This window comes from Gadus macrocephalus, chromosome 4, assembly GCF_031168955.1.
Source record: "Gadus macrocephalus chromosome 4, ASM3116895v1".
NCBI classification, from domain to species: domain Eukaryota; kingdom Metazoa; phylum Chordata; class Actinopteri; order Gadiformes; family Gadidae; genus Gadus; species Gadus macrocephalus.
The window spans coordinates 23014008-23028597 of record NC_082385.1 but is presented as its reverse complement, the minus strand read 5'-3'; the positions used below and the strand labels follow the sequence as shown (position 1 = coordinate 23028597).

Sequence of the window (14590 nt, the reverse complement as noted above, 5' to 3'; positions counted from 1 at the left end):
GTCGGTTCCTGCATAGAATCCAGAGGCAGGTGGTAACAAGGAGACAGGGCTGCTGGAACCGAAGATGTGAGGTTATCATCACAAGACTACGCATAGGGCACACATGTCTTAACCACAGTCTGAACATCATAGGCAAACATGAAACAGGGGTCTGCCCAAAATGTAATGGAAGAGAAACAGTGGAGCATGTTTTACTACAATGTGAAGCGTACAATTTGGAGAGAAGGGAGCTGTTGAAAAATGTTAAAGCTTTGGGTCAAACAAGCTTGACCTTAGAGGGTTTACTCTCCTTTTCCTCACTGAGACCACCAGCATGGAAACATGTATTGAGTTATCTAAAAGCAACAGGTTTATTTGACAGATTATAATTTAATCTGTGGTTTTTTTTATCTATATGATTTTGTTTATTTACTTTTGTTTGTTGTTGCATAGTTTATAACGAATAACCTCCATCGAAGCTCTAAAACAAACAGTAGGTGGCGGTAATGCACCATATTGGTTTGCCAACCGCCAAATAAACTCAAAAGAAGAAGAAGAAGATCCTTGAAAAATCTCGGTTCTATTTCATTCCTACTGACCGCCAGAGGCGGTGCTTTAGCACTGGATGTTCCATCTCGCGCATGCGCAGGTCGAGTAATTATACCAAAAAAGTCACCTGTGACACCTGGGTGACCCGAGAAAGTCTATATATTCCGGAGTCACCCGAGGTTCTGTTCCTTCTATTTTCTCGCGGTAGCGTACTAGCAGGACACACAAACATTGTTTGTTGTAAGAGATACCATATTAGCTTGTCGCAAGTAGCCTTGTAACCCAAGGGTTGGTGCCTCGATTTGACTTCGTCCACCAAGGGCTGCGACTTGCAATTTGTTTGATTTCGGCAGGGGTGAGTAAAGTGTGTAGGCTACGCGTAGTCGACTATCCGTCGGCTAGCGCGGCAGCTGATTTCACCTTTCTACCCTTTGCTTTAATTTGCTTAGAGCATTAATTGGCAGCTGGTTTTCAGTCGCTGTGTTATTCTTTCGGTCTCGCACCATTTCTCGGGTGCGTTCACCTAAGCCCGGTTGCTCATTTGTATGCGCCAGTGCGCGGCTTGGGGTCCAAGCCGCCGCCGTTTATTCAGCCAGTTGCGCTCTTTGATTAATCGCCAGTGAGTGGCTTGGGTTTCCAAAAGCCGTCACTGTATTTTCCTGGCGCCGTCACTCTATTGTCGGGCGCATTATTGCTCGGGTGCTCTCGCCTGTAGCTTGATTGCCTAGCCTGCGCTGATTGCTCTCCGGTGGGCTGCTTGGATTACCAAGGCTCGCCGTCACTGTGTTGTTGCCGGGGTGTCGCATCGCGTCGTTGCTCGGGTGCTCTCACCTAAAGCTCGATTGCCTAGCCTGTGTTAATTTGCTCTCCAGTGGGCTGCTTGGGTTTCCAAGGCTCGCCGTCACTGGTATTGTCGGAGTGTCGCGTCGCTCGGGTGCTCTCGCCCGTAGCTCGCCGTCATTGTTATTGTCGGGCTGTCGCGTCGTTGCTTGGGTGCTCTCGCCTATAACTCGATTGCCTAGCCTGTGTTAATTTTCTCCCCAGTGGGCTGCTTGGGTTTCCAAGGCTCGCCGTCACTGTTATTGTCGGAGTGTCGCGTCGCTCTGGTGCTCTCGCCTGTAGCTCGCCGTCACTGTTATTGTCGGGCTGTCGCGTCGTTACTTGGGTGCTCTCGCCTATAACTCGATTGCCTAGCCTGTGTTAATTTGCTCTCCAGTGGGCTGCTTGGGTTTCCAAGGCTCGCCGTCACTGTTATTGTCGGAGTGTCGCGTCGCTCGGGTGCTCTCGCCCGTAGCTCGCCGTCACTGTTATTGTCGGGCTGTCGCGTCGTTGCTTGGGTGCTCTCGCCTAAAACTCGATTGCCTAGCCTGTGTTAATTTTCTCCCCAGTGGGCTGCTTGGGTTTCCAAGGCTCGCCGTCACTGTTATTGTCGGAGTGTCGCGTCGCTCTGGTGCTCTCGCCTGTAGCTCGCCGTCACTGTTATTGTCGGGCTGTTGCGTCGTTGCTTGGGTGCTCTCGCCTAAAACTCGATTGCCTAGCCTGTGTTAATTTTCTCTCCAGTGGGCTGCTTGGGTTTCCAAGGCTTGCCTTCACTGTTATTGTCGGGGTGTCGCGTCGCTCGGGTGCTCTCGCCTGTAGCTTGCTGTCACTGTTATTGTCGGGGTGTCGCGTCGTTGCTCGGGTGCTCTCGCCTAAAGCTCGATTGCCAAGCCTACTGATTAATTTGCTTGCAATTAATTTGCCGACATGCTAAACGCCCATAGTGTGTCGCCTTCATGGCCTCCCTGCAGGCGGAGGATGGCCATGACCAGTGTGCATGAACTGTAGTTTCATGCCTCATGCACTGAGGCTAGCTAGGTTGGCTGAGGTGGAGGGCAGACCAGGGTTGCCCCCTTCGGGTCTTGGTCAGATTAAAGCCCTCCTACAGAACCTCCAACCAGCTCAGGGGGTACCAGCCGCGGCCCCTGCGGCTGCGCAACCCACTTATACAGAGGATGACATGCTGTTTACAGCTGCGTCCTGTAGCCTCTTTGCAGAGGAGGAAGAGCAAGCGTCCCTTGCCTCTCAGGCGTTCTCTCAAGGGTCTCGGGGCTGCTCGGCTAGAGGGTCAGTGTCCGGCCGCGACACTGTTAGACCAGCCGTGCGAATGGCCCTGGCAAGGCTGGGGTTGGATGAAGCTCCTGTTTCATCTGCACCTGTGAACGCCTTTTTTCCACAGGCCGCTCAACCTTCCGTTTTCTCTTTGCCCCCCTCTGAGCCCTACATCGCAGAGCTTCATAGATGCTGGCCAGATTCAAGGGCTCTCTCCCAGCGCACTAGTGATGGCAGAGGTCTGGCAACTAGGGCCAATGCTGATTCTTATGGCTTGGACCGGTTGGCTCCGATTGAGCCTGCTATAGCGTCCCTGGTTGTCTCCCCGGACGAGGCTCTGAGAACCGATGCGCGCTGCCCTCGGCCCCAGTGCCGGATTACAGATGACCTCCTTACCAGGAGTTGCTGCCCGTGTGGGACGTCTTGGGAATTTGCTTTCTCACATCGTTCTGGCGCTGTCTCAGACTATACAGGGGTCAGGTGCTGATCCTTTAGCACAGACCCTCAGTGATGCTTCACTGCAAACTTTTGCGTACATGACTAGGGAGCTAGGCAGGTTAATGTCAACTGTTACGTTGGCGCGCCGCCAGGTTTGGCTGGCGCAGTCACCCCTGTCGGAGGTGTGTCGACGGACCCTCCGTTCTCTTCCAGTGGTCCCAGGCCAGACGTTTGGGCCAGCTGCTCTTCAGGCCCTGGAGCGTACAGGTGTACGCTCCAGGTGTGTACAGGTTGGCCAGGCTAGCCAGCAGTTTGCTAGCTTACGGCGTGCACCTCGGCTTCATTCTAGGCCGGTGGCCTCTGCGGTACCCCGTGCCAATAGCTCTCAACCACGTTCAGGTGGACAATTGAGGGGCCAGCACTTCTCAGCACGGGCTGACCAGCGCCGTAGCTCTGCGCCGCGGGTGGCATTTCAGGAGCCAAGAGGTTCGGCGCCCAACCGCCGCCCCCTTCAGGTAGGTACTAAAGTCCAAGGGCCAGTCGTCGGGCGCTTTTCTGAGCAGCACCTGAGCTACTGGCAAGAGCAGACCACAGACCCTTGGATAGTGTCCACACTATCCAACGGGGACATGCTCCAATTCCGACGCCGGCCCCCAACTTTCAGCGGGATCAAGGTTACCGTGGTCACCAATCCCGACAGATCCCTGGTCCTGAGACAGGAAGTAGCCACCCTCCTTGGGAAGGGTGCTATCGAAGTAGTAGAACCACAAGAACAGCTCGATGGGTTCTACTCAACCTACTTTCTGGTACCGAAGAAGGATGGCGGGTTTCGCCCCATTCTGGACTTGAGAGGGCTGAATCAGTCCCTCAAGGTTCTTCCCTTCCACATGCTGCATGTTGCGGACGTCCTCCAGGCTATCGCTCAGGGGGACTGGTTCGTATCAATAGACCTGAAAGACGCTTACTTTCACGTCTCTATTACCCAACGTCGCAGGCGGTTCCTCCGCTTTGTTTTTCTGGGCAAGGTGTACCAGTTCAGGGTTCTTCCGTTCGGGCTGTCTCTGGCCCCGCGTATATTTACACGGTGTGTAGCAGCAGCCCTGTCACCATTACAGGCCACAGGTATGGCGATACTGCCATACCTGGACGACTGGTTGGTCATTTCCCCAACTCGGGAGCAGGCGGTCAGGGACACAGCCATGCTCCTCAGCCATGTGGACCGGCTTGGCCTTATGGTCAACTTTACCAAGTGCAACCTTACACCATGTCGGGTTGTGAGCTATCTGGGGCTGGTGCTCGACTCGGTGGCCATGCGAGCCTGCCTCTCTCCAAAGCGCGTAGCTACCATTTTGCAGCTGCTACAGCGCTTCAGGCGGGGGAGGTTGCTGGAATACAGCCTCTTCCTGCGACTGATAGGTATGCTGACCTCAGCATCCATGGTGGTCCCACTAGGCCTTCTGGAATTGCGTACCCTGCAGATCTGGGTGAATGGTCTCCGCTTGGACCCCAAGTGGCAGAGACTCAAGATGGTCAGGGTGTCTGGGCGGTGCCTTCGGGCCCTCAGACCCTGGAAAGAGAGGGCATACCTGTTTGCGTGGTCGCCCTTAGGGAGGATAGCTTCCCGGCGGGAGGTTGTGGAGACGGACGCCTCCCTTTCCGGCTGGGGTGCAGTATGGCAGTGCAGGACTGTCAGAGGCCAGTGGGATGCCCAGCAGAGACTGGAGCATATAAATGTGCTGGAACTCCTTGCGGTGTTCTTAGCTCTCAGGCACTTCCTTCCAGTTCTGAGGGACCGACATGTTCTTGTCCGGACAGACAACACCTCCACAGTCTACCACGTCAACCATCAGGGGGGCACCAGATCGAGGCAGAGCCTGCGGGTCACGCAAAGGCTCCTTCCGTGGGCGTTCCCCCATTTTCTAAGCCTGAGGGCTGTCCATGTTCCAGGTGTCCGGAACACAGCGGCAGACCTTCTCTCTCGCCAAGGGCCACCCCCCGGAGAGTGGAGACTCCATCCGGAGGTGGTGGGGATGATTTGGGACAGGTATGGCAGGGCAGTGGCGGATCTCTTTGCTTCCGAAGAGACCACCCACTGTCCCCTTTGGTTCTCCTTGACGGAGAGGACCAGTCCCCTAGGGCAGGACGCTCTGGCTTATGCTGGGCCAGACAGCCTGCTTTATGCATTTCCCCCAATTCCAGCGTGGCTGTTACAGCCTACTTCTGGTGGCTCCACATTGGCCAGGAAGGCCATGGTTCACCATTATTGAAACTCCTCAACGGAGGGCCTTGGTGCCTCCCAGAGAGACAGGACGCAGACGCAGATGGCACACGAATCCGGGCCGCCTGCGGCTGTGCGTGTGGCCCCTGAGAGACAGGACCCGCTGCTGACGTCTTGCGCCCAGGGGTGCGTGGCGCGGGGCGAAGTCCTGGAGACTTGCTCAGTGGTAGTGATACTACACTTTCTGCAGTCTGTGTTGGACAACAGAAGAGCTGCGTCTACCCTGCGCGTTATATGGCCGCGATCTCGGCCACACACGCAAGGGTGGATAACCAGACGGTAGGGTCCCACTACCTAATCAGGCAGTTTCTGAAGGGGGCCCAGAGGCTTCAACCGCCGCGATCCCTGAGGGCACCATCATGGGACCTGCAAGTAGCTCTGAGGTCCTTATGTCTACCCCCATTTGAGCCACTAAGTCAGGCAGACCTGACGCGGCTGTCCATGAAGACGGCATTTCTCCTTGCCATTGCGACTGCAAAACGGGTCGGTGAACTCCATGCCTTGTCAGTGAGCCAGGCATGTTTGCGCTGGCACGCAGATGGGTCAGGAGTGGTGCTCTGGCCGAACCCATCCTTCCTACCCAAACGATTGTCTCCCCATCATGTAAACCAATCAATGGAGTTGGCTGCTTTCAATCCCCCAGGCTCTCCAGGGGGTGCAGAAAGAGTGTCAGACCTGTTGTGCCCGGTGCGGGCGCTTAGGGCATATGTTGAAGCGACAACCAGCTTACGTAAGACGGATAACCTCTGTCTGTTACGGGGGCTGCAGGAAGGGGGCTCCCCTGTCGAAATAGAGACTCTCCCACTGGGTTGTGGATGTGGTCTTGAATGCCTATAGGGCACAGGGGCTCCCTGGGCCCCGTTGCCGTTAAGTGCCACTCTACCAGGAGTATGGCTACATCATGGGCTGCCTTGAAGGGGGTTCCACTTCAGGACATTTGCTCCACGGCTACATGGTCCTCATCATGTACGTTTGCCCGATACTACAGGGTTAATGTCGCTGCTCCTCATCCTGTGGCGACGGCTGTCTTGTCGACGGCTTCGAGCCCTTGATTGAAGTGAGCACTCTTCGTGACCTTTTTGGTATTAGTCATCCAGTGCTAAAGCACCGCCTCTGGCGGTCAGTAGGAATGAAATAGAACGATAGTTACGTATGTAACTACGGTTCTATGAATTCCGGATGACCGCCAGAGTTCTCTGTCACTCAGACTTCTCAGATTCCGCGAGAAGATCCAGTTGGAACAGAACCTCGGGTGACTCCGGAATATATAGACTTTCTCGGGTCACCCAGGTGTCACAGGTGACTTTTTTGGTATAATTACTCGACCTGCGCATGCGCGAGATGGAACATCCAGTGCTAAAGCACCGCCTCTGACGGTCATCCGGAATTCATAGAACCGTAGTTACATACGTAACTATCGAATTCTCCAAAACAAAGGACGCAAAAATGGCGCGGCTTTCTAGTGTCCTCAACATTGGAACAGTGCTTGTCGGCGTTCTATGACGTAGCGTCCTTAAAACGGCGGCCGTTGAGCATGCTTCCTTGACATTGGGAAACAGCCAGTGTGCACATTAGTCGACTCGTCGTTGCCAGCAGGCTGCACCCGACAGCCAAGGGATTTACATGTGGCATAGCAAGGTAAGCAGCAGAATTGTTTCCCAATTAAGCGTAATTTAGAAATGGAGTTGTATTATGGTTTCATGAAAGCAAGGACAGCACTCTGTTGCTTTCGAAACTTTGAATCGCCGACAACGGACGTTTCGGGCCGCGCGCCCTTCAGCGTGTAATGGCTTCTTCAAGGCCATTACACGCTGAAAAAGGGAAACGTCCGTGGTTGGCGATTAAAAGTTTTGAATGCAACAGTGCTGTCCTTTCTTTCAGGAAAAAATATTACGATACGTTGGATTCAGCACGCAGTTAAGTTATATAAAGAAGTCTAGTTAGTGAGCGCGTTACTTCATACATTCGATTTTTTTTCTTGCCCCTGTGGAGGCTTGGGTGAAGGGGGTCATTAATATTTGGTTTTATTTAGTATTATGGTACAATATGTAGATGGGCCGACATGTCCACGGGTCGATTTCCCGTAGTAAACTTATCATTTTAATGATTTGGATTTCCCCGCGACGGTTTCGCGGGGTTCAGCTGCTAGTCAGGGACGCAGCGCGTGACCGTGACAACGTTATTTCTTGGGAAATGGGACTAAAACGAATATAATGGATGACATTCATAGTATTATTGGTATAAAAATTCCATTACTTCCATTACCATTAAGCAAACGAACAATTTTGTAAACAATAAATCGTTAATATTTTATCAATGTCCTTCTTGAACCTGTCATGAACTTTGATAATCAAATCAAACGATGTCTCGAGCGCAATAGCTGTCTCTGATATAACGGACATTTAGCTGCTATTCTTTGGCAATTTGACATTTTAAGTTGGCCATATGAGCAATGTTGTTTCTTAATGTTACTCGTATATGAACGTAGCCTAATATAAACATAGACTACGTTAATGTGAAGTAAATATACACAGCTGTGATAACCGCAATAACTTATCCTGGCATAGCAGTAGCCATAAGCAATTTGGCACAGAGTTTAGCTGAATGTCATTGATGATAAAGCTAACGTTAGTTAGTATATCTAGTTAGTCATCTATGAACGAATATGGTCTAACTAAAGTTGCTAACAGACCGACAGTCAAACATGATCGCTATTCGTGTTCGTCTACTTACCAAGAGTTGTATATAATATGAAATAATTATTAGCTTATTGCTGTAAATGTCAGTACGACCGTAGTTGCCAACTACATCAACGGAAGATGAGCATCTTCCCTGGGGAGGCTCGTGCGTCTGGTTCAGGAGCAGTGTATTGCTCGAGCAGTCAACTGCTCTTGAACCTCGCGCTCGAGGCTCCCCAGAAACTGGAACGTCAAGGTTCATGTTCGTTTTACCTTATTTGTGTATTTCGCTTGGGTGCCATTTTGATGTTTTTGCCAGGATCAATTCACGTACCCGTCATTTCAAGGTTATTTTCCCTCACAAAAGCTAGAACTTGTTTGGGCAATTAGTTGTGCAGTCCATTATACATTGTAAAAAGCCTGTAGTAAGAGAGAAAATAAAAGATATGATTATGTGTACTGTGATCAAGACACCCAAGTGGTTTGACATATTTGGTGTAACTGATGTTTTTCTTTTACTCTTGCAACTTTCCCTTTTAGTCTCTGAAGCAGTGTCTCACACTCGAGTCCTGACCGAGGGCCTTGAAACTGGCATGCCTGTTCAAAACATCTCCAGGACAACAAGGTTATTTTGTGTTGACGTGTATTGAATTCTTAAGGGCAAAGGTTACTCAAAACAGGCAAATTCTGTAGAAACTCCATAAAAAGAAATATTAACTCACCAAGACCATTCATGAAACATCAGTAAGCTGCAGTTTGCATTGCAGTCAGTAATATTTTAGTTCTTTCAACTGCGACTGCTTGTAAAAAAAAAAAAATGCAATGATGCCACCAACAATAACCAATACAATGTTGTGCCAGATAACCTCAAATATAATTAGCCTACTTCCTATTTGTGCAAACCCATCAGATGCCTTTGAAAAAAACAAAAGTGCAAAGATGCTTTGTCTGAAATGAGTTCCCTTACCGTTTAATTTGGAGCAAGTGAAAAAATCACGGGCTTGTGTTATCTGTAGGGTCTCCGTTGTTGTCAACAGCTTCTCGGAGAGCTGGATGGAGAGGGTTTGCAGCGTCTGTATTCCAATTGGTTGTCAGGGTTTTTGCATTGGAAATGCATCAGTGAACAAATCGCCTGCTTGTGCCATCCGTAAGGTCTTCGTTGTCAACTTCTTGTTGGAGAGCTGGATGTAGAGGTTTTGCGACGTCTGTATTCAGATAAGGACTGCACGATATGGGCAAAATATGATATCCCGATATTTTTTGGCTGAATGGCGATATACATCTCGATATTTTCTATAGAGTGGGATAGATGGCTTTGTCGCATTGTCCTGCGTACTACGGTGAGGGTTTCAGTGCGCCCTAACTTAAATCCCCCACCCCCTCCCTTCTCCGTTCCATTTGGGAACATGTTTGGTTTAATTTTGCTTGTTTCGTATATTTTAGTTAATTAATTAAGGGCGCCTCCAGAGGGCGCCCCCAACACATTGGATCGGCCCTCCGCTTTGGGGCCGCATTATCATCTAGAACGTGTATTAACTTTTGATAGTCTAACGTGGTCCATTATCCCTTACTTGTTGCAAGACACAGTAGTCTACACATACATCTATTAGGGCTGGGCGATATGGACCGAAAGTCATATCTCGATATCTTCAAGCAGAATATCGATATAAGATAAATATCGATATTTGTCGAGGGGGGGGGTGGCGGATTTGATATTACTATTTCTACCGTTCGGAATTGAATACAGTTTGATGGTTGAATAAACCGTGGACTAGACACTGCCTCCGCCTCGTATTTGAGAACATTATGATATATAACATCATGGCCAAAAGCTCTGTGCGCCTCCGAAATATTACGAACCGTAACGACTGCGTGGGGGGGCGTTGCATGTCATGTCCCATGACATGCTATTTTATGTATTCTTTAATATAGGTATTAGTGGGCAACTAACACAGTATTCAAAGACGTTCCCGAAATTCTGCCGTGGTGCAGAGTTACAGCCACTCCGAGCCAGTCGCACATTGAGCTTCCCCCAAATGCGCTGTTTTGGTGTCTGTAGCTATAATGCAAATGAGGAGGAGCGAGTCGGGTCAAGGAGGAGGGTGGGGATGTGGCCCTGAGCAGCTTGCAGCCACGGTACCATGCGCTCTGTTTACAGTGGATGTATCACAATGGCGAGGCGCACATAGCCTTTAGCCTTTAGCCAAAGTTCCTTTCCCCCAATTCCTTCTCAACCATGGCTCAGATAACCCCCGCTACAGTCTCGTTGTGGAAATACAAGACACGTCAAAGAACCGACAAGAAACACTTGCGTTACAGTGTGTGTATTCACACACACACGCATGTGGCGCTCGCACGGTCGTGTCTCATTGGCGGGCCAACGTCTCTGGGCGGGCCAGGCAGAGTAAGGGGAGGAGCTTAGATGCTTTGTGACAGACCTAAAGACATTCCAAATCAGCGCGCTTGAGCCTCCGTTTTTTCAAAGGCGAGCAGAGTAGCTAGTGCTCGTTTTACACCAAACGCAAGTTTTAGCCACTGGGGGACCATAGGCAGGCTAGGGGAACTCATATATATGTTAGAAAACCTCATAAAGTGAGATTTTCATGTCATGGGACCTTTAATGTTTTATGTTTGGGTCTCGCGGAGTGAGAAACCTTGAAGTTACCGTTATTACTATACCTACCTACCGTTTCGATTTACAATTACTATTCCTACCGTTCAGAATTGAATACAGTTTGATGGTTGAATAAACCGTGGACTAGACACTGCCTCTGCCTCGTATTTAAGAACATTATAATATATAATATCACGGCCAAAAGCTGTGTGCACCTCCGGAATATTATGCACAGAATTGCAACCCGTTGGTTGCGACAGTTTTTAAGCACTCTCTACAAATTACGTGATTTTGTAATTCGTCAGACACCTTATATCCAAACCATTTCCATACTATGGAGCCGTTGGTCTTTCGCTTGCAAACAAGCTCCTCGGAGCTGCTTGTGCAGGCGGACTCCATAGCTGTGTTCGAAATCGTTCCCTATCACGGATATAGTGCACTATATAGGGTGCTCCTCATTTTGTAGTGGTGTTCGAATTCTCAGTGGTTAATTTCATGCACAATATAGTGCAGGGTTAGAATACCCAATGAATAGTGAACGATTTCGAACACTGCTCATGTTTCACGATTTCAAAAAGTGACGTGAGTCAGTGGAGGGGGGGGGGGGGGGGCAGGCAGAGACTGTGTTTGTGAGCCGGAGACAGAGCGGGAGAGACATAAGCAGAGTTACGAAATAGCAGGCGGCAGGCGCGGTTCGAAACTGGTGTTATTTGGAACAAATGTACTGTAATTTCAACGCAAATTAAATTATATCGATATTGACGATATGGTCTCGTTTCATATCGCGTTTGAAAAAATATCGATATATTTTAAATATCGATATATCGCCCAGCCCTAACATCTATACATAAGGTTTCTGAGAACAGCAGGACAAGTTGGCACATCAACATTCACAAACGGAAGGCTTGCGCTACTCCATCTAGGCACTTTGAGTTGTAGCCTCATACCATAATTGAATGCCGCTTCTTTTGTAGCAAGAAGCAGCAAGTGTTATTTTCACAGAAGATGAACACATACCAAATTTTCTGATAAGTATATTAGCTTGTGCATACATCATACGATACTGCCTGCAAATTTCACGGTCATTAGACTGGTCATCAGTTATGTAATGTTATAAGTTTTTAGCCTCATTACATATGTTAAGGACTGTGCCAGGAAAGGAGAAATCAGTAGCTATCAGTTTCTTATCTGCCTTACTTCATGAGCATCAGCTGTATGTGGCCTTAGTGCCTAGATTTAATATGACAACCGCCACTGTTGTTTGGACCGTCGGGTAGACGTAAACTGGCAGATAAATCTAATTGTTATGATTTCTCTCATTCATTTCTTATGTTTGCATTTGTGTCTTGCAGAAGATGAAGGAGAATGCGTGCAGTGGGCTGAATAGAGAATTTGTGAATCAAAGGCAACACCATCGAATGCATTATGAAATTAAGCACTATCAGGTTGTCAAGGCTGTAGCTCAGCGGGCACATGGTCCTGGATACCTGATATATATATATTTTTTTAACTATTTATATATGGAATCTGAATGCACTCCAAGAAATGCTGCAGTTCTTTGTGCCACAAGAGGCCAAGAAGCTCTACTACAAGAAGTTAAGGCAGAAGATGAAGATTATTACAAATTATCCAAGTCAGTTCCGACCAAGTAATTTGATTGGACAAGAGGCATTCCAGTGCTGATAGAGTATAACAGCACTGGGTCTTTTAACTATACACGTATCGCTCCGCTTTACGGGTGTTCTCATAACCGTTAATGTTATTAACAATCTTTTTGTAGCTTAGATTGCAGCTAACTTTGCACAGCAAATATGAACATGTTTCCAGGAATAACATTGGAGTTGAATTAAGAATGGTCGCCAGAAGAGGACCAAGGGAACCTAATGTAATGCTAATGTGTTTATGTGTTGCTTGGCAACAGTTTGACCAGTTGCAGATCTATTTGTGTTGGCGGAGCCAAATAAATCATTAATGAACCAAAGAAATCTGATCATAATATGTTAATTATTATTGTTAACTAATGATTGGTGCTTGTAGAACTGTTGTATGAAAGCAATATCACTCAGGAGGGAGTGCTTTTCTAATACGGCTGGGATTCGGTCGAAGGTATGAGGCCGTTGGCCGAGTGCCGAAGAGAATCACAGCCGTGCTGATATTCAGTACAACAGCACTCCCTCTCGTGTGATATTGCTTAATTATTCTGTTCCAAAATTCCATAAAAAGTCTTGATTACTAAGAAATATTGATGTATCATTACTTTTGTCAGTTTCAAGTTTTTGTTTTAACACAGGTGTACCAACAATGTGTATGATGTATGACTACCTAAGCTGTACATGTCTTTAAAGATATTGATGCGGATATTTTCCACATTTACATTTCTCAGTGCAAATGGGTTTTTGAATAAGTTTCTGAAACTAGTGCTTTGAGATAACAAACATTTAATATGTTGGAAATGTTTTTGATCGCTGTGTCATAATTCAGCTTAATATTTAATATATTGTTTCTTATGGCACATTAACGAGAATGTCAAACTGGCACTGAATGTTGAAAAGGTTGCTGACCCCTGGTTACTGTATTCCCTCTCCCGCTCCATTACATGTATGTTCGTTTATTTCAAGTTAACTTGTTTTTCTGTGTTATTGCAACCTTGCAACACATTTCCATTAATGTAGTTTGTTTATTCCTTAACAGTTTTCAAAAAACACAATCAAATGGGTATTACAACCTTATCTTTGTCAAGCCAAACTCTTGAGTAATTATTTCAAAGAATAGGGGCGTGGAAATCAATGAGGTAAGTGGGTTTTGGGGCTTATCTTATGACTAACTTTGGATCTGAACTAATGTGAATTGTGAGTAGATCTCATGGTGTTTACATCGCTTTACTAGGATTTCTAAATTGCAGCTTCTGTGTTTTAACCCCTCTCAAATGCTACTGTTGTAATGGGGTTTTCTTGCAGTGATCTTTATTGCACTTGTGAAAGCTGTTTGTGTGAGCTTGCTAAAAGTATATAGACCAGTTTTCCTGCCAGAAATAGTTGTAGCTGCAACATTCAATGGCCATACCTGCAGATTATCTACAAGGATAAGCATTAATTGATCTCATTACAAAATGACAATCGAACTATCAGGAAAATTGCTAATATTCGTTACAACCTCAATTCAACGCCATTTCGACGTGTGGTAAATTACGTTGAAAATTAGCACGCAAATCATCGTTGAAACAACATAGTATTTTTGACATTCTCCGACCGTCGAGATAACGACTATCCACCACGTCGATTCATCGGTGAATTTTAGTCGTCTGACGGAAACCGACTATTTTAACCAACAATCAACCCGTTTTCGACGCCCCATTGCTGTCTGGGATATGCACCGCAAGCAAGCACATGTGCACGAACATACTATAGGAAACGCACACACATGCACACAGACTACAGAGGGTTTTAAATCAGGCTTGGGCCTATAAAAAAATACAGTTAATAAATCAGTTTATTTATTTATTATTAATAGAACGGGCCAGGCTCGGACAGAACAGAGAGCTAAAATCCTAAATTCAATAAACTGTCAGTTGAGCTGGACGAGCCACGGTGTTCTGGAACACAGCGCTCAGTTCTGATCTCTCTCCACTATCGGACTCCATCACTCATTTCACTTAGTAACTCTAATGTTGTAAGGTATTTATCTTCATCTCTTATCTATTGTACTACGGGGAACTATGCAGGCTAACCCTATATATATGGACACCTGCTAAGTTGTTCCACTCAAATAGAGTACTAAAGTGAAAACGTTACGTTGTCCTGGCAACCGGATTTTCAGTTCTAAACAACCGAACGAGAGATGGCGTTCTCCATGGGTGTGTTCGAAATGACTTACTAATTACTACTTACTACCTACTCAATACTTGGCTTACTTCTCGAATCCTTAAATAATGATTGAGTAATCCATTTGAGTAATCGACGTTCG

General features: G+C 47.5%; 1 long non-coding RNA gene across 2 annotated transcripts; it reads left to right on the top strand.

Annotated features, from left to right (window-relative positions):
- The first annotated feature begins 6898 nt into the window (after positions 1-6898).
- LOC132456364 (uncharacterized) lies at positions 6899-12973 on the top strand. Of its 2 annotated transcripts, none has more exons than XR_009525449.1 (3): positions 6899-6973; positions 8554-8638; positions 11980-12973. It is a non-coding gene; the product is annotated as an uncharacterized LOC132456364 (long non-coding RNA). The 2 variants fall into 2 exon arrangements; XR_009525450.1 differs by having other exon boundaries at positions 8554-8679; positions 11980-12970.
- Positions 12974-14590: the final 1617 nt, after the last annotated feature.